Raw genomic sequence first — 21,914 nt, forward strand, 5'->3', positions numbered from 1 at the left:
AGTTTAACCGGTAAACCGATAATAATTTAATTATATATTTTTATATTTTATAATTTGTATTAGTTATTTTTATAAATAATAGATATATTATAAATAATATTTATAAATTTATAAAAAATTTTATTTTTAAATTTTAAATTATAATTTTTATAGAATTATTTTTAAAAACATTATAATTTATATAAAATTTTACAAAAATAAATTAAAAATAAATTAAAAATAAACTGAAATAATTTCATTAAAATATGTAAAATTATTTTTATAACGAAACAATAATGTGGATTTATAAATTAACAAAATCAAAATAGTTAAAAAAAATTAAAACTTGATGTCATACATTCACAGTGATGTTTTATCTTTCTGTCCAATACGTCCAATACGAAAACACATAAACATCTATAATATATTGAAAATACTTAATATTTTGCATATTATTATAATGAACACAATTATTCAGATAACTATTATTTTATTATAACTTAACGATTTCACTTCCTGTTCTATTAATTGAGAAGGATATTCAATCATATTCACCTATACTTGGTTGGTTAAAAACTAATCGACATAACGAATTTGAATTTTCTCAAGTAACATATAAAAAATTAACAAAATAGTTATAAAATATATTATATTATTACAATAAAATTATATATTATAAATTTTTGTTAAATATATCAATAAAATATATTATAATAATATATTATATTATATTATAATAGAGACAAGAAATAATGGAGAATAGTATAATAGGAAAGTGAAAACAATAATTTAAAAAAAATCATTTCATAAATTTATTACTTAATTTAAAAAATTAATTATTGGTTTCTGGTTAAACCCGGTTAACCGACCGGAACCGACCAAAACTGGTTGAATCAGAACCGGTAAAATTGATACCATTAACGGCCGGTTAACCGGTTTATAAAATAAAAGGCAAAATTGATCTTAACCGGAACCGTTTAACCAACCGGTTGAACACCCCTAGCTGAACTCTTACCACCAAGCTACTTTGGTGGAGTTAATATGATTTTTTTATTAAAAATAATATATATATATATATAAATATATAATTCAAAAATAATAGTGTAAATTCTTTAAATGTTTATTATATTTATATATTTTAGTGTATATATATTTAAAACAATTTATTAATTTATCATTTTAGAAAAAGTTATATCAAAAATTTATATATATATATATATATATATATATATATATATATTATAAATTAAGAAATACTTTTCAAAATTATATAATTTACATATAATTTATTTTAAATTAATTATTTAAATTAATTATTTGATTTTTAATTAAAATATTAAGTTATTTAATAATAAATAACTGAAGAGATTAACGATTTAATGTTAATATTTTTGTATATTTTGTAGAGGAGTTTTACAAATTGAACATATTTGATTTGCCTAAAAACAAAAACAAAAATATCTATATATGTATATATAATGATGTTTAATTTTTAAAGTGTTCGGATTGCGGGGTCGAGACTCGAGAGCTGTGGTTAATTTGGATATATATGTGAGAGTAAATTGATATTTGGGTTGGATTGTGGGTTGACCCGCCCATAAACTTAAAACGGTTAAAAATAAAATTAAAAATGTTATAGGTATTGTTCAAACTTGCAACCTAACAAAAACAAATACAATCATTTAACCAACTAGGCTAATAACACTTTATATTTTAAATTCAACACCAAATTTGATAAACACGTTAGTTCATCAATTATGCGCTATAAATTTCACTATCATTAGTGAACAATAATGGAAAAATTCCTTCATATTTATAAAGATAGGGGATATAATTCATATGGCTCTTTTGACTCTGCGCTATAGATTTCACTATTATTAGTGAGCAATAATGGAAAATTTTACTCATATTTATAGCGATAGGGGATATAATTCATATGGATATAGTAAGTCTCGTCTGAGTTATTTTAATGATAGTCTTTACGTTTTTCCTTTCACTCGTAGTATGAAGAAGAAGTGGATTCTAGATGTAAAACTAAATGAGTTGAGAAATCAAACTGTATCAATTGTTTTAGAGATGATTCTGCAATGTGTGACTAAATGGATACTTGAGTCGGATTGTGAGTTGACCCGCCCATAAAACTAAAATGAGTAAAAATAAAATTAAAAATAATATCATATTTTTACCGTAATCTTTTTTTCACGGTTTTTTATATTATTACTTGTGCAAATGACCGGATAAATGCTAATTATTAGTATGATAATAATAAAAAAATAGACATTTAATTAAAATTAAGAGTGAGTTGTGTTTATTAAATCCATTAATAAATTTCTATGAAGGTTATTCCAATAATTTTAAATTGACTCCCCCATATATGAGAATAATTTTAAATTGACTGCCATCGGTGTGTTGCCCTCGGTGTGTATGATGTCCCTATTCAAGATCTTAAGTATGATATTTCACATAGAGAAATGGAGAAATTGATGCATATTTTCATTTTATGGGGTTTCCAATTGGAAATTTAGAGTACTAACAAGATGCATAGGGAGGTTGGAGGGTTAGGGAATTTGCAATCAGGCTACTTTCAATAGAGCTCTTCTAAAATGTTGTAAGATTTTGTTGGAGCTTGATAACATTTGAACATGCATGAGATTCTTGGTTGAAAGAATCGACCAAGTGTAGGTGTAAACAAACATGTGTGATCTATTTGTTTTCATACCAATCTACGAAAATAAAGTCAATCTCACGAGAATTCAAGTTCATCAAAATTCACGTCAAAAATTTGTTCCGATACACAATTGTTATTCACCTCTAACACTGAATTGCAGAAACGAAGGCTCGATCTTTAAAACCACCGGGCACATCAGTCCAATCAAAGAGCGCGTTGATCTAACCCTCTAGATCATATACCAAGCCATATCGCAAGTTTTGATTCCGATATGAACTCTTCTAGACCTACTTTATCAAAAGAGGGATCGTCATCATTCAATATCCGTTCATCGGTTGGATGTGGAGGGGTTGTCGCTGCCATCTTGGGATTATGTGACAAAGAAACAAGAAATAAAGCTAGTCTCTTGAGAATTGAAGTTCATCAAAATTCACATCTAGAATTTGTTCATGTTAGAATATAAAATAAAATATATGTAAGATATTATTACAATATTATATAAATGATGATAATATCATTATTATATTATATTATATTATTAATTTCCTTATAAGCTTAATGTAATGTCTATATAATAGACATAACTTATGTAATTTAATATATCATTCTAATACAATTTCTTTTTATTCTAACATGGTATCAGAGCCAAACTTTTGTTCTTGAACTATACAATTTAGTCTTTCGCTGTCTCCATCAATGGTTACCTTAGCCATTGATGGAAGACTCTAATCATTATTATTATTATACTTTTTAATAATCTTTTTTTTTCTTTCAAATAATTATGTTGGATGTTTTAATTTTCTTTGACAATCATATTCTTTGAGTTTGTTTTTCGTTGTTGATTTATCCCAGTAGTAGTTAATGCCATATTTTTATTGGTGTTAATCCAATCATATGTGCTTCTTTACTGGTTATTTAGTCAACACTGTCATTCTCTCGTTAGAATAAGTTTTACAGGTGTTGTTTCACCCTAACATTCTATTCTCATGGGATTTTACCTTCTTTGTTGGGTTTCTTTAATGCAACACACTTCCATCCCTTCATTCGATGAATTTCGAGACTCGCGGGTAACTTTGGAGTTTATTCGGTTGTTGTTTCACCCCAGCATTTAATGCCCATGGGATTCTACATCTTCGCTAGTTTATTAGTCAACACATTGTCATCATGTTACTAGATGGAGCTCAGAAGTTTATGAAGCTTGAAGAATACACCATCAACATTTCAACATCTCGTCTTCAACCTCAAGCTGTTCAAACATTTTCCATCTGGAGTTTGAGGAGGGATGTTAGAATATAAAATAAAATATATGTAAGATATTATCACAATATTATATAAATTATGATAATATCATTATTATATTATATTATATTATATTAATATTATATTATCAGTTTCCTTATATAAGCTCAATGTAATGTCTATATAATAGACATAACTTATGTATTCAATATATTATTCTAATACAATTTCTCTTTATTCTAACCGTTCCAATAGGCGATTGTTATTCACCTCAAACACTAAATTACAGAAGTGAATACTCGATCTTTAATACCATGACTCCATGAGGCACATTGATCCAATTTAAGCTTCCAAGCCATATCGCATGAGATTCAAGTCAAGGTTCATTGTTTCTTCTGAGTATAAGAAGGTATACTTTCAATGATGATTCTTCTTTGTCATACTTACAAAGCATATTATGGAATAGACAACGAACCTGACTTGAATCTCTCTCGGGATTAAATATTATACGGGTTCATGGACACAAATGGCTTGCTTGACTTTTGACGATGATTCTTATGTATGATGCTTACCAATCATATTATGGAAGAATAATAAAACCTGACTTGAATCCCTCTCAGGACTAAGTATTATATGAGTTCACTACCACAAATGGCTCGACCTACTTTGGATGATGATTCTTCCTTGTGATACTTAGAAGAAACAATGAATCCTGACTTGAATCCCTCTCGGGAACAAGTATTATATGGGTTCACTGTCACAAATGGCCTCGCCTACTTTCGATGACTATTTATAACAAATCCCTATATGTACCATAAACTATGTTAACCGAAACCCGATAATACATTGCCTCAGGACTATCTTTAGAGATATTTTTTAAGCCAATATCTACTCCTGCTAGGGTTTATTTAAAACGATGCATCTTTAGATATCTTACCACACGTTTCTTTTTATTTCTCTCAGGGAATTACATATGAAGATGTCTTATCCAAACTCTTTCGGGAACTGCATTTATAGATGCCTTACACGAGCTATTTGATTTTTTTCTTAAGAAACTACATTTGGCGATGTCTAACACGAACCCTTTCAGGGACTGCGTCTATAGACGTCTTACACGAACCCTTTGATTTTTTTTGTTTTGTCTTTGACCCGACAAAGAGAAGTTTTGGTTTTAACATTAGAAAATGTGAATCAATTTAGTCTTTACCTAGCTACGGTTTAGTTTTGACCCTAAGCTAAAAGGTTCGAGAAATATTGGCTTTTTACTCAACTATGGGTTAACTATGATCCTAAGCTAAAAATGTTTGAAGCGATTAATGCTACCTTGATTTCGACCCATGTTGATTGTCCTTCTTGTAGCTTGCATCAATGCGTCCAAAACGTTCAACATTTCGTGACAACATGACTTTACGAACTCCGAAACTTATTATAAAATAATCCTAATCCTAGAGAAGGTTGTCTCAAAATATATTCATTATAGAAAATCGTCTAGTACTAAGTTTCAACGTTCAATCTTGGAGAATGTCCATAATGTATGAACGTATTTGACTTTGTAGATTATGAAACAATAAATTCAGTAAAAGTTGTTTATTTATATTTATAATTTGTGTATAAATTTATTAGTTTATATAAATTTCTAGAAGGCTAATTTTCTGTTTTTTACCTTTGGAACACTTTCATATTCCTGATAGAAAAAAAGATATTTTTCTCTTTTGTCTAGAAATTATTAATATTTATTTTTACTACCTTAAAATTTAAATCAATAAAAATGAAACCACCATACTTAATAATGAAATATTATAATATATATATTATTCATTTTTTTATGGGAATATAAAAGGAATAATTTAAAATGTATCCATTCATTTGGAAAACATCTCTTTGATTTGAAAGAAAATTATTATATTAACATTTTGTTCACTTACTTTTCCTTCATGCAAATACGATTAAATTATAATAAAATATCAATCAACTTTAAAACATCATTTCAATATAAAATCATATCAATATTAATTAAGAAGAATATATTATCATGATATGATAAGATTTCCTATATATATATATCATATATAAATATCTAGACTCATGGGAATATAAAACGAATAAAATCGTTTAAAATGTATACATTCATTTGGGAAACGTCTCTTTGATTTGAAAGAAAATTATTATATTAGCTTTTTGTTCACTTACTTTAATTTCATGCAAATTCGTAAAATTATAATAAAATATCAATCCAACTTTAAAACTTCATTTCAATATAAAATCATATCAATATTAATTAAGAAGAATATATTATCATGATATGATAAGATTTCCTATATATATATATATCATATATAAATATGTGAAAATATGTTGATATGTTTGTTTTTATAAGTTTATAGTCTTATTAAAACCTGATAGATAATTCAGGGACTGTAACAGATTTATTACATTAATAAAAGGATTGAAGACTCCCAAAGTCTTTTACGTTTTTCTTAATCAATTTCTTCATTCTTCTCCAACCTAATTTACAACTCAATTCAAAGTTCAGAAACTTCACATGGTATCAGAGCTAGATGCTCGTCGAAATCAAGAAGACGAAGAAGAGACTCAGATTAACACCGACGATTCTTCTTCCAGCGATTACCTTTCATCTTCTTCAACAGATAGTTCGAACGGCGAAAGATCAAGAATGTCTAGAAAGAAGAAAGACGAAAATGATGTGCTAACGATGCGTAACTCAGATCATACAGGTGCGATTATATGTACTACTATTTTTAATGGTGGAAATTATATTGGCTGGAGTAGTGGTATGCGATTAGCGCTAGAAGCGAAATCAAAGTTAGGGTTTATTGATGGATCTTTAGTTGTACCAAAAGAATCAGAAGTGTTTGATAAATGGCGAAAGATGGACTGTTTAGTCCGTTCTTGGATTCTGAACACTGTGTCGGATGAGATTAAATCAAACTATTCTTCCACAACCACAGCGTTGGACTTATGGCTTGATATCAAAGAACGATATCAAGAAAACAACGGTCCACAAGCTTATCAGATCCAGAAGGCCATTAGTAACCTGAGACAGGGTACATTAAGTCTTGAAAAATATTTTTCCAAGATCAAGAAACTCTGGGATGAATTGATGGTCTTAGAACCTCTACCAGCATGCGATTGTGAACCAAGAACTGTTTGCTGCTGCAGAATGACGAAATTGGTGGTCCAAGTTGATACATCAAACAAGCTGACACAATTTTTAATGGGATTGAACGAATATTTTGATAACGCAAGACAACAGATTCTCCTCATGGACCCAAAACCAAGCTTAAATCGTGCTTATGCCATGTTGCTTAGCATTGAAAGACAAAGGGAAGTGCAGACTTTAATGAATGAACAAACAGATAGTTTTGCAATGTCTATGAAGGAGAATTTTGATCAGCAAAGAAGTCAGAATAATACTCGAAACAATAGAGGAAAAGGAGTAATCAACAAGACAAGAAGCAACAACAAAGGAACAACAAACATGTTTTGTACACATTGCAGGATGGAAGGACATACTCAAGAAGGATGCTTCAAGATCATAGGTTATCCGGAATGGTGGAAAGGAAATCGAGATCAGAAGACAAAAAATTCTGCAAATGCAGCAACTGCTGTAGTGAATAATCCATTTTCCTTTTGTGAAGATCAACCAGAATCATCATCAAATCAGAATTCTAAATTCAGTAACACTGAAATTGCTGATGTGGTGAAGGAAGTCATAAAAGGGCTGCAAACTCAAGGAAAAGGTAAAGACAAGTACTACGAAGGTATGTCTTCTAATCAAAATTTTGCTAGTGTTTGTAGTCTAAATGTGCATAGTAATAATAATGAAAAACCTATTTGGATAGTAGACAGTGGTGCTAGCTGTCATATTTGTTCTGATTTGAGTTTGATGACTGATGTTAAGATGATAAATAGTGTGCCTTTATTCTTACCTGATGGAACATCTAAAAATGTAAAACATATAGGTAATGTTAGACTTTCTGCAAAACTAAAATTATATGATGTTATGCATGTACAAGGTTTCACATATAACCTAATTTCAGTTTCAAAACTTTCCAAGAGGAACAATATTAGTTGTCAATTTTCTTCTACTGGTTGTCTATTGCAGGATGTTAATGACAATACGATCACAGGCAGAGGAGATCTTTTCCAGAACCTTTACTTACTAGAAACTGAATTAGGGAATAAAGTGTATAACACATGTAATGATTTCAAGTTGATTCATAGAAGACTTGGTCATCTATCTGATATAGCACTTAAGCATGCTTACAATTTAGATAAAAATGAGAATTTTCATTGTGATATATGTCCTATCTCTAAAATGAAAAGGTTATCTTTTAAGTGCAGTATGTTTAAAACTACAAAATGTTTTGAACTAGTTCACATGGATATATAGGGCCCTTATAAAGACACATCTTTTATTGATTGTCCTTACATGCTCACGATTGTAGATGATTTTTCAAGATTCACATGGACATATATGATTAAATCAAAAAATATTGTTTGTCAAACTTTTATTGATTTCTATACAATGATTAAAACACATTTTGAATCATCAATCAAAACAGTAAGAACAGATAATGGTAGTGAATTCTTAAGTTATGAATGTCAAAAGTTTTTAAAAAAAAATGGTATTTTTCATCAAAAGTCTTGCCCTTACACCCCACAACAAAATGGGGTGGTAGAGCGAAAACATCAACATTTACTACAAGTAGCACGTTCTCTGCTTTTTCAAGCCAAATTACCCACAACTTTTTGGCCATTTTCAATCCTTATGGCCACACATATCATAAATAGGACCCCTTCACAAATTTTAAATTGGGAGAGTCCATTTTTTAAATTGTATAAAGAAAGTCCAGATCTTTCAAATCTTAGGGTGTTTGGTTGCTTGTGTTATGTGAAAAATAACTTTCCTTACAAAACTAAATTTGAACCAAGAGAAAAAAAATGTATTTTTATTGGTTATTCATGTGGACAGAAGGGTTATAGAGTGTTTGATATTTCAAATGAAAATATTTTTGTATCAAGAGATGTAACTTTTCATGAAAATATTTTTCCATATCAAAATGAAAATATTTTTGTAGAAAAACCTCAAAACCCTACAAATGTAGATTTTTTTGATAATTCTGATGAAGAATCAGAATTATATGGTGAAGATGATCCATTAATTTCAAATGATTTTGATAATCATCCAACTGAAAATCAAAATTTTGAGTCAAACACATCTACACAGCCTAGTCTAAATGACTCATTGATTCATCCACAAGAACAACAAAGAAAAAGTAGCAGGGATAGAAAGCCTCCTACTTGGCTTGACAATTATGTTGTCAATTCAAATACAAATAACAATGATAAGTCATATACTCCAAACACATTCCCTTATTCGACTAAATGTATGAATGCTGAACACCTAGAGTTTTAGGAAACATATCCACTATTAAAGAACCACAAAATTTTAAAGAAGCTGTAAAAATCAAACATTGGAAAGATGCTATGGATGATGAATTAACAGCTTTAAAAGAAAATAATACATGGAGTCTAGTTCAACTTCCTAAAGGGAAGAAAGCGATAGGCTGTAGATGGATATATAAGACCAAGTTGAATCCAGATGGATCGATTGCTAAATACAAGGCACGTTTAGTGGCGAAAGGATACAATCAAAAAGACGGCATTGACTTCCACGACAGTTTCTCCCCAGTTGCTAAAACAGTCACGGTAAGAATCTTATTTGCTTTAACATCTGCTAATAACTGGTTTTTGCAGCAATTTGACGTAAACAATGCATTCCTCCACGGTGACTTGGAAGAAGATGTTTTTATGGACATTCCAGAAGGATTAACGGGAGAAATAAATAAACGAAATCTGGTATGTCATCTAAACAAAAGCCTTTATGGCTTAAAACAATCTTCAAGGCAGTGGAATAAAGAGTTTTCAAAACAATTAATTCATTTTGGTTTTGTTCAATCAATTAATGATAACTGTTTATTCATTTTTAAAACTGAAAAAACATTTACTGCCTTGTTAGTTTATGTAGATGATATACTTATTGCTGGAAATTCTATAGAAATTATAAATGATGTTAAGAATTATCTTGATAAAAAATTTACAATCAAAGACTTGGGCGAAGCCAAATATTTTCTAGGGTTGGAATTGCATCGTACTAAAGCTGGTTTATTTGTAAATCAGCGCAAGTATATTCTTGACATACTGGCTGACACAGGTCTTACTGGATGTAAACCAGTTGATATCCCAATGAAAAAAGGGATCAAACTCAATGAATTAAATAGTCCAGAATTGGCTGAACCAGAGATGTTCAGAAGGCTTGTTGGACGTTTAATTTACTTGAGTTTTACAAGACCAGATATCGGGTTTAGTGTCCAGCAACTAAGTCAATATATGCAGAAACCGCTGGAAGTCCATTGGGAGGCTGCCTTACAGGTTGTCAAGTACCTTAAAGGCACGCCTTCACTTGGACTGTTTTACTCTTGTAATACTAATAGTGTACTTGAGGCTTTTTCAGATGCCGATTGGGCAACTTGTACAGACAGTCGGAGGTCCCTTACAGGTTATTGTGTTAAACTTGGAGGAGCCATGGTGTCTTGGAAAACAAAAAAACAAAACACAGTCTCACGATCCACTGCAGAAGCGGAATATCGAAGCATGGCCACCACTGTTTGTGAGCTGAAATGGATCACTTTTTTGCTGAAAGACTTCAATGCTGCAGTCCATCTCCCGATTCCCCTACGCTGCGACAATCAAGCTGCAATACATATTACTGAAAATCCAGTCTTCCACGAGAGAACGAAACATCTCGACATAGATTGTCATATTGTGAGGGACAGTTTTAAACAAGGTTTTATTCAGCCATTACATGTATATTCAAAAATTCAACAAGCTGACATTTTTACCAAGCCCTTAGAATTTCGACATTTTGTTAATCTTAGAGACAAGATGAACTTAAGGGATGTTCATCTTGAGGGAGGGATGTGAAAATATGTTGATATGTTTGTTTTTATAAGTTTATAGTCTTATTAAAACCTGATAGATAATTCAGGGACTGTAACAGATTTATTACATTAATAAAAGGATTGAAGACTCCCAAAGTCTTTTACGTTTTTCTTAATCAATTTCTTCATTCTTCTCCAACCTAATTTACAACTCAATTCAAAGTTCAGAAACTTCACATAAAATATCAATCCAACTTTAAAACTTCATTTCAATATAAAATCATATCAATATTAATTAAGAAGAATATATTATCATGATATGATAAGATTTCCTATATATATATATCATATATAAATATCTGAACTTTAATATATTAGCTTTTTGTTCACTTACTTTAATTTCATGCAAATTCGTAAAATTATAATAAAATATCAATCCAACTTTAAAACTTCATTTCAATATAAAATCATATCAATATTAATTAAGAAGAATATATTATCATGATATGATAAGATTTCCTATATATATATATCATATATAAATATCTAGACTCATGGGAATATAAAACGAATAAAATCGTTTAAAATGTATACATTCATTTGGGAAACGTCTCTTTGATTTGAAAGAAAATTATTATATTAGCTTTTTGTTCACTTACTTTAATTTCATGCAAATTCGTAAAATTATAATAAAATATCAATCCAACTTTAAAACTTCATTTCAATATAAAATCATATCAATATTAATTAAGAAGAATATATTATCATGATATGATAAGATTTCCTATATATATATATCATATATAAATATCTGAACTTTAATATACATACTAATTATATCTATTCTTACTCATACTCAAAGTGTATAAATATACTTTCTAGTTAGTTGTTTTTGCATAATAATAATAATAATAACTATTCATTACTCATTAGTGATTGGTAAAGAAAAGTTCAAACTATTATATATAATAACAAGATGGGTAGAAGTGAAACAGTGTCAAGAATGAGTGTGATGGTAACAATAATATTATTATTGTTTGTTGTTGGATCGAAAAAAATTGAAAGTGTTAAAGTAATAATAGAATGCAATTCTAAAGATTGTCAAAACATATGTGAGAAGGCTTACTCAGGAAAACTCACCAAATCTTATTGTAAGTCCACTCTTTTTGGTAATATTTGTATTTGTGAGCATACACTTGCAACAATTGTAGCCTACCACTAATTTGAGTAACATTTCTCTCTTTTTCTTATTGAGCAATAAAAATATCTCTACATATCGTAAATCATATTTTTAATATTTATTCGATTTTTTGTTTTAATAATATTTATTATTTCCTTTGAAGTAAGCTCCACCCACATTCTAATTTCTAAACAAATCCAATTATGTATCTAGTATATGCTTCATTGATTTTTTTTTATCTTTGATAAGGAAGGGTTTCTTAAAATAGTTTTATTCTATTAATTATTGTCTTGCACAATTATATATTTTGAAATGATTTTGATGTAAATGTAAAAACAATATGAATAATAAAATAATATTACAACAAAATAAATTAGGAGAGTGTTCAAATTTATTATTATCAATTAACTCAAAAAAAAAAATTAGTCTGGGTCAATGTTAATATAACAAAATAAAGAGTTGAAGAGAGTTACTTCAACTAGTTAATCAATTCTAAATTAGTAGAATCGTAAAAGTTTATTTTTAAAAAATATTTATATATAATTAAGTATTTTTTTATTTATTGACAATATTCAAAAAAAAATAATTTTAAGTACAAATTTAATTAAAATTTAATAATAAATAAATTACACTAAGAAAGTTATATTTAAAAATCAATTAATTAATTTAAATAAATAATATATATATTTAAAATTATAAATATAAATTTGTTTTTTTAATATTAAATAGTAAAATTAAAATTATTCTTAAACTTGTAAAATAAAAACTTAATAATATAAATTAAAATCGTAATGATTTAATTAATTTAAAATTACCTAAATCAAATTCGTTAACCTTTTTAAAAATTATAATATTTTAAAAGTTAACTCGGAATTTTAAAAATATTAATCTTTATAATGACTCAAGTTATAGTGAATGTCGAGAAAACATTAGTTCAAAAAAAATATAAAAAATAAAAACCTGCATGCATATTAGCATATAGCTATATAAGCATAAGTGTTGTAATTAGTACAACTAAGCTTTGTATTAGTTAAATTAAAATTTTTGGATTAAAATGTGTTTAACATAACTTTATCACTTTTTAAATAATTAAGTGATTATTTAAATTAAGTTTATTTGATAACTCTTATTTAAAGACATATTTAATTATTTATATTAGCTTAAATAAAATTAAAAATCTAATTTAATTGATAAACTATAAAATATGAATGAATTCACTCCATAGTATAATAAAACTTTAAAAATAGGAATTGCAATACTTAAGGTTAAATCTAATTTTGGATTATACTGTATATGATATACAAATTATCAAACATAATTTATCATTCAATTTAAATGATTAACTAGTTATTTAAATTAAATATTTATTAGATAAATATTTTTAAATTTATTTTTATATTTAAATTAAATTAAAAATCTTACTTAATTTACAAAAAAAAAAATATATAAAAATATATATATTATATATAATTGAACTTGATAATTTAATAAAAAAATAAATACCAAAGCTAACTTTATTCTTTAAAAATCAATAAAGTTATTAAAATATATTAAATTTAAAATATAAAGTTTTATTTATCTAAATGATTAAAGAATTATATTGTAAATTTGAAATATACCTATAGTATTTTTTTTTAATTAGATATATTTATTTTTAGAAATTCAATTCATTTTATAATCAATATTCCACATTTATCATTTAATTTTAACTTTATAAAAAAATATATTTTAAATCTAATTGAAATCTACAAAATATCATAAAGTGTTAGGGCATTTGTACCAGCTTCCCTATTTTGTATCCCTAAAAATAATAAAAAATAATAATATCCTTATTTTAAAGAATCAAAATATAAATTATTCTACATCAGCTTCCTTATCTTTATCCATATATCATTTAAATATTCATTAAAACAACCAACTTTTTAACCACCTCAACCACTTAATTACTTATTCATATATATTTAAATATTTATTGTTAGCCATGAAAGAGAAAATATATTATTTTATTATTTAGGAGGCTACAGTAATCCCTAAATATAAGGATTCATTGTTTATCATCCCTAAAAAATTATAAGGATAAGGAATTTGATAAAGCATTTTTTTTACAACTTTTATGTTATTTATCTTTATAATAAAGATAGAACACATTTTAAGGATTCTGCTATAAATGCCCTTAAATTACATAATATTTACATAATCTGTTATTAATTAATATTTTATTATTATATTGGTGTATATATATTCTAAACGAGGAGGATGGTGATTAATTTATTAGTCCAATATTAAATCTACTATTAATTTTATGTTTCAAACATTGGTCCATTTAATAAATTGTTAATTATGTAAATTAAAACAGTTAATTAGTGTTAATATTTGTTAGTTAGTTAGTTTACTATAGTTAATTAGTTAGTAATGAAACCTTTATATAAAATAGATGTAATTTTATTTATTTATAATAAATAACTTGAATAATAAATTTTTTTACATTTTTTTTCATAAAAAATTTAACACACATCTGAATCTGCAGCACTTCAGATTCAGGGATTTGACCCTCCTTAGAATGCTTTCCTTTCTGCTTCCCACCATTTTTCTCTGTTTTCATCTTCAACTTCACTTCATTGTCTTCACTTACTTCTTTACCCATTAGTAATTTCTAGACTCTATTTGTCTCTGGGTAAGGTCTCCCCTGTGCTTGACATTAGTTACTTTCAATTGAGAATCAAACTTGAGAACCTACAAATGCATCATATGTTTATTAATCATGAATCGAATCAAACTTATAATCTGGTAAGAAAACCAAAAACTAGTTTATATAATGCAAATTTTACCTTCAATCTTCTTTAAAAGCTCTATCAGAAATTCATATGACAAATCTAACACTAATATATAATGATGAACAATAAAAAATTTTTTTAGAGATATCATATCTTAATATTATATAATGAAAGCAATATAACACCTATATATATATATATATATATTCAATGCATAATTTTAATCAGATTATAAAGATGGAAAGAAATCCTATAATTACTTATTTTATCTCTTTCACTTGGATTGATGAGGTAGTCCTATGTAATCTAGACGAGGATTCATAGCATTTGGCCAAATTTCATCAATTTATTGAAAGATTTTGATAATATCATCTTATTTTAAAAATTTTATACAACTTTTTAATAAAGTATAAGTAATTTTATTAAAAGTAGACAGAAATGGATAGACAATCCTAATATATTAATGAATTTGTTTTAAATGGATACACAATCCTAATATTTAACATAATATATAAATATTTGAGGAATATAAACACTTTATAAAAAATTATATGTAGTTCAGTCAATTTATGAAGATTTTGATAATCCTTGTTTTATTTTGAAATTATATACAAAGTATTTTGTAAAATACATTTATTGTGATTAGAGTGAAATCTGATAAACAATGTAAACATGATTTTGTATGAGATAAGATTTGATTATTGTGATGACATGATTATATTTTATATTCTGTAAATATGTAAATAAAAAATATATATCTTTTAAATAATTTAACATAAATTCATTATTTTATTTTTAAAATGCCTATATTGCATAAAAAAATTTGAAATTTGGAGCACAAGATTTGAAATAGTTTTAATAGAAAAGGTTAATTATACAATAAAATAAATAGATTTAAATAAGAAAAATGTTTTTTATCACTTTTATCTATATTAAAATGATTTTAGTATTTTATTTTATCACCTTTATTTTATTTGTATGGTCCAATTTTGATAATATAATTTTACATCTTTCAAACAAATCCTAAATTTTGATATTTTTTAAGTCTAGTTTGATTCAGCTTATATACCTAACTTATTTATTTTTTATATTTATAATATTATATATATATATATATAATATGTTATATATATTTATTAATTTAATTTTAAATATTAATAAATATTTAAATTAAAAAAATAGTATATTTGAAAATAAATTATAATAATATATTAATTTTTATAAAATTTTGTTAATATATAATTTTAAATATTAATAAATAACTTAAATAAAAAAATAATATAATTTAAAATAAATATTACGAATATATTAATTTTTATAAATATATAATTTTAATTATATTTAATATGATATATATATAAATATTTAATAATATTTTAAAATTCTCATTCTTCTTTCTTATTTGAAAATCATTTTTTTCTTTTTATTTCTATTTAATTTTTTTTAAAATATTTAAATGATTCATTTAATAAAAAAATAATAATTTATTATTATATATATTTTCTCAATTGTAATCAATATTTTTAAATAATTAATTAAAGATAGTTTGATTTTTAAAATTATAATTATAAATTATTATTTATATTTCTGGCTAGTTTAATTTAGCTTATTATTCTGATGTACTTTTGATATAATTATAGCTTATTTAATAGTTAAGTTTAGGTATACTTGATTAGGTCCAATTTATTTATTTTTTATATTTATAATATTATTTAATAATTAATATTATATATATATAATGCAATATATATTTATTAATTTAATTTTAAATATTAATAAATGATTTAAATTAAAAAATAGTATATATTTGAAAATAAATTTTATTAATATTTATAAATTTTTGTTAATATATAATTTTAAATATTAATAAATAACTTAAATTAAAAATTAATATATTTTAAAATAAATGATAGGATTAAAGAAAGTAATTTATTGTTATATATATTTTGTGTTTCAATCCTTCCTTTTCTATTCAATCTTTCAATTGTCAATTTATTTTATTTTGGAGCTCATTCATTTCGGTCACATTTGATTCATTTTAATTGTAGTAAGTACTTTTAGATAATTAATTAAGGCTAGGTTGATTTCTAAAACTATAATTATAAATAAAAAAATCAATAAATTAAATAATTAGAAAGAAATTAAATAAATGAGAGAGAATGAATAAAATAATTAGAAAATAATGAAATAAATGAGAGAATGAATAAAAAAATATTTAAAAATGATGAGAGAGAAAATGTTAACATTATAATCTTAAAAGTTGAGAATGGAGATATAGAGAAAATTGAATTTAAACGCAAATTGTATAAATTGTGTGTTTGATTATAATTTTTTGCAGCTTATTAGGCAGACGCCATACGCAACTTATTAACGCCGAATCAAATGAGGCCTTCATATTTTTTTAATTATTTTATTTATTAAGATATATATATTATAAATAATAATTACAAATGTATTTAAATTGTGTTTTATAATTATAATAATTTTATATAAATATATAAAAATGTTAAAAATAGATGGAATAGATGATAGAGAATGAATAAAATAATTAGAAAGAGATTAAATATATAAAGATTATGAATGAAATAATTAAAAATGAAATAGATAAGAGAGAATGAATAAAAATAGTTAAAAGTGATAAAAAAAAACGCTAATATTATAAGTTTAATCAATGAAGAATGAAATAAAGAGAAAATTGAGTTTAAAAGTTACTGTAATAATTTATTACATAAATATCCAAATACTTAATCAAATGAGGTATATATATATATATATATATATATATATATATATATATATATATATATATATATATATATATATATATATATATATATATATATATATATATATATATATATATATATATATATATATATAAGAGTATATATAAGAGTATATATATATATATATATATATATATATATATATATATATATATAAAAGTATATATATATATATAAAAGTATCCTTACTTTTTCCTATTTTCAATTTTGAAGATAAAAAAAATTAGGGAAATTTGATGAAATAACCCTCGAAATAGGGTTATTTCAAATTTAGCATAGGCCACATAATTTTTTCAAATGTAATATTTTGCCTATAAAAAAAAGAAAAAAAACTCACTTAAACGTATGTACTAATAAAAGGTCATTTAAACATATGTACTATCAAAAATTGGTTCATTTAGCCTCTTTTAGTAACCATAATTAACTTTTATTTTTAAATTTATATATTTATTAATTAAATATTAATATATTTTCTCTCTCCTCTCTTTTCATTTATTATTTTATTTATTACTAATAAATGACCATCTATTTTTTATCTTTTTTATAATTTTTTATTATTTTTATATAAGTATTTATAATTAATTATTTTAATTTTATTTTATATATATATATATATATATATATATATATATATATATATATATATATATATATATATATATATATATATATATATATATATATATATACGAGCATTCATCATTAATTATTTTAACTCTATATTTCTTCTTCTTTTTTATATATATATATTTTTTTTTATATTTACATTAATTATTAATTATTTTAAATTTGTTTATCCCAATAATTAAATATAATAATGAAAATTCTTTCAACAATAAATTAATTAATAATTAAGAATTGGATAATAATAAAAACTCATTCATTAAACACTAAAAGAGTAATAATCAAATATTAGACAAAACAATTTATTTACTACTAATCTAATATAAGTCGTGAATAAAAATTAAATAAAAATTATTATTTTTATTTTTATTTATATTAAACTAAATAAAAAAACCCCTTTTTCATTTTTATTATATTAAATTAAATAAGAAAAAACCTTTCAAAAAAATATTAAAGTAAAACATAAAATTCATAAATAAGTTGTTAATTTTAAAAAAAAAATGAGAATTTAAGAAATATGAGAAATAAAAACTAATAAAAAAAGATGAAATATAAAATAAAAATTAATATTAAAATAATAAAAAATTTAAGAATAAAATAAATTACCTAGTTTAATTAATGAAAAAGAAAGAGAGAGAAAATATATTAATATTTAATTAATAAATATATAAATTTAAAAATAAAAGTTAACCATGGTTACTAAAAGAGGCTAAATGAGCTAATTTTTGATAGTACATATGTTTAAATGACCTTTTATTAGTACATACGTCTAAATGAGCTAGTTGTACAAGTACATACGTCTAAGTGAGCTTTTTTCCTAAAAAAAATCTTTTTGCCCTCAAATAAAAACATAAAATTTCCAACCCTTCCTTTTCCGTTTTCCCTCCCTCTCCTCTTTTCATTTTTCCAAAACCCCTTTCTCTCTTTTTCTCCTCTCCCCCGACAACGATCCAAGCCGAGCGAACCAACGAACGAAGAAAGTCGATCGATCATTTCAGGTTTAGGGTGAGTTTTTCTCCGAGGCAACGAACTCCCCGAAGCAACGTCGCATCATTTAAGGGGAGTTTATCCCGTTTTCCGTCGTTTACCTTGCATGCATGCCAAAATTTAATAATGGTTTAGGATTTTAGCGTTTAGAGTTTAGGTTTAGGGTTTTATGGGGTGACTGGATGGTTTAGGGTTTAAAATGCATCTGTCGCAGTCATTGGAAGCGAAAATGCATCTGTCGCCTGCGAAAATTGCGCATTTTGTGCCTGTGAAAATTGCGCATTTTGCGCCTGCAAAAATTGCGCATTTGCGTCTGCGAAAATTGCGCATTTGTGCCTGCGAGCAAAAAATGAGGTGAAAGAGAGACCTTATGAAATCTACAGATTTTGGCCAAAGGGAGAAACCTTATGCAGTAAATTTTATAGTCCATTTCTTTTAAAGGCGAAAGAGACACTAGAGATTTCTATCAAGTCTTTAAATTTTAAATGGACAAGGGAAAGATTTTATTTCTTCTATGGAATGAAAACATAAACAATAGATGCCTTTTATGACAATGATTTAAATGCTAAAGAAGAAAATTTTATGATAGTGATTTCTTGTCATGTGTCTGGACAGGTTGAATCTTCTCTAGAGGCTACAACTTCGGCCATAGGTGATGCTTCTCTAGGGAAATATAAAGCTTTAGCCAGTATGCTCCGTCTTAACCAAACTTTTCAGGGATGGTTCTTGTGGACAGGCCAACAAAGGCAACAACAGATAGACTAACAACTACTTTTGTTGCTCTTAACCACATTTCTTCATGCTCTGTTCCTGAATGTGTGAATATTCATATTTATTGTGAACTTATATTTGATGTTTAATTGTTTTAAATATTTTAATAACATGTTAGGTGAAATTTGCATTTATTTGTTTTACTTAAACATATTTTTGTTGAAGTACAATTTATCAAAAATGTGATATTATTCTTATTTGAATTCAAAGACATAAGAAGGCAGAAGCATGCAATTTTATAAATAAAAGGGAAAATGCAAAATGTGGCAGTTCTTAAACCTGATAACCATCTACAAACTAAAAGGAAACTATAAGAGGAGGGAAAGGAGGAGACCACACATTAATTAATACACAAATCCTAAATATTGTTGCTTGAATCATTCTCCAACTGATGAGCATTCCTAGAAGAGGAGGAATGGTTGTTAAACTACTCTCTAGCAAGAAAGACTAAATGCATTTGCTGAGGATGATAAGGCAGTTTACCCAATTGAGCAACAACTTCAACAAAATGTTCGTGAAGCTCGTGTGTCCAACGTAATCGTTGCTTTGAGGAAAGACTATTACTAGGTTTGTTGTTGTTGTTACCACCATTCATGGATTCGTCCATCATCATTCAAACTCACTATTGTCCAAACAAAGAAAAAAATGATACTTTATCTTACAAAACACAAAGGGCAATAACATTTTAACTCATTTTTTGCTCAACAACAAGAACCCAACACATGCAAATGCAATTTTCGCAGGCGCAAATGTGCAATTTTCGTAGACGAATAATAACATATTCGTCTGCGATAAATACATATTCGTCTGCGATAGATGCATTTTTGCAGACGATAGATGCATTTTCGCCTGCGACGCCTATGACATATGCATATTAAACCCTAAACCATTCAGCCACCCCCTAAAATCATTTAACCACCCTCTAAAATCCTAAACTAAACCCTAAACCCTAAACCATTCTTCCGTTTCAACATGTATGGAAGAAAAACGACAGAAAAACGAGCATAACTCACTTGAATGATGAAGGCGTTCTAGCGTTGCCTCGGAGAATTGATCGATCGACTTCCTTCATTCGTTGCTTCGCTTGGATCGTTGGGTCGGGGGGAGAAACTGAAATGAGAGAAAAGGATGCGGAGAAACTAAAACGAGGAGAGAGAGGAAAAAGGAAAAGAAGAAAAAACTGAAAGTGAAAGGGAAAAGATTATTTTTTTATTTGAGGGGTAAAAAGGTCTTTTACCCCTGACAAAAAGTTACATTTACAAATATTATGTGGCATATGCTCAATTTGAAAATAACCCTATTATCAGGATTATTTTGTCAAATTTCTCAAACATGATTTAAGTTTCATTTTCCTATCAATCAGTTTCTAACTTTTGTAAAAAAGTATTTTGTGGACTGAGACAAATTTATGTAGCCAAGGCAGGTTCGCACTTAACATCTATATATATATATAATGATGCTTAATTTTTAAAGTGTCCGGATTGCCGGGTCGAGAGCTGTGGTTAATTTGGATACTTAGGTCGGATTGTGGGTTTACCCGCCTTTAAATTTAAAACCTTTAAAAATAAAATTAAAAATGCTAAAGGTATGTTTCGAACATGTAACCTAACAAAACAAGTACAACTTTTTAACCAACTAGGCTACAAAGACTTTATATTTTAAATTCAACACCAAATTTGATAAACGCGGGACGTTTTAATATTAATATAAGTTCAATTTTTTAACTAACTAATGATGTTGAGTAAATGGATACTTGAGTCGGATTGTGGGTTGAACCACCCATAAACTTAAAACCGTTAAAAATAAAATTAAAAATATTATTCGTAAATTTTTTTTCACGGTTTTTTATATTATTAATCGTACAAATGCACGGGCTAACGGTTAGTTATAAGTAATTTTTTAATTTTATTTATTTAATTTATTATTTATTTAATTAATTAT

Source organism: Impatiens glandulifera, chromosome 3 (genome assembly GCF_907164915.1).
Source record: "Impatiens glandulifera chromosome 3, dImpGla2.1, whole genome shotgun sequence".
Taxonomy (NCBI): Eukaryota; Viridiplantae; Streptophyta; class Magnoliopsida; order Ericales; family Balsaminaceae; genus Impatiens; species Impatiens glandulifera.